The sequence below is a fragment of the Primulina tabacum genome, chromosome 14, assembly GCF_025594145.1.
Source record: "Primulina tabacum isolate GXHZ01 chromosome 14, ASM2559414v2, whole genome shotgun sequence".
In the NCBI taxonomy this organism is placed as follows: domain Eukaryota; kingdom Viridiplantae; phylum Streptophyta; class Magnoliopsida; order Lamiales; family Gesneriaceae; genus Primulina; species Primulina tabacum.
The window spans coordinates 7307143-7307436 of record NC_134563.1 but is presented as its reverse complement, the minus strand read 5'-3'; the positions used below and the strand labels follow the sequence as shown (position 1 = coordinate 7307436).

Genomic DNA, 294 nt, shown 5'->3' with positions numbered 1-294 from the left:
CTCATAACACATATCTCGATTTACTTTCGTGATCAAGGGACCTGTTACTCAGATAAAAGGATTTACATTAAATTGTTTTTATTATTATTATTATTATTATAAAAAGAATTTCAAGAAATAAAAGTAAAATCATTTTTTTTAGTAAGAAAATAAAATCAGCGTAGGTAGGTTAAGAAGCAACATTAGCAGCGGGGACCGAAAAATGAACGCAGGAGAGAACTCAGGGCCCTACCGGATTCGAACCGGCGACCTATTGATCTGCAGTCACTTGCTCTACCGCTGAGCTATGGACCC

At 36.4% G+C, this 294-nt stretch overlaps 1 non-coding gene across 1 annotated transcript; it reads right to left on the bottom strand.

Annotated features, from left to right (window-relative positions):
* Nucleotides 1-222: 222 nt before the first annotated feature.
* TRNAC-GCA (transfer RNA cysteine (anticodon GCA)) lies at nt 223-294 on the bottom strand. Its single transcript has one exon. It is a non-coding gene; the product is annotated as a tRNA-Cys (tRNA).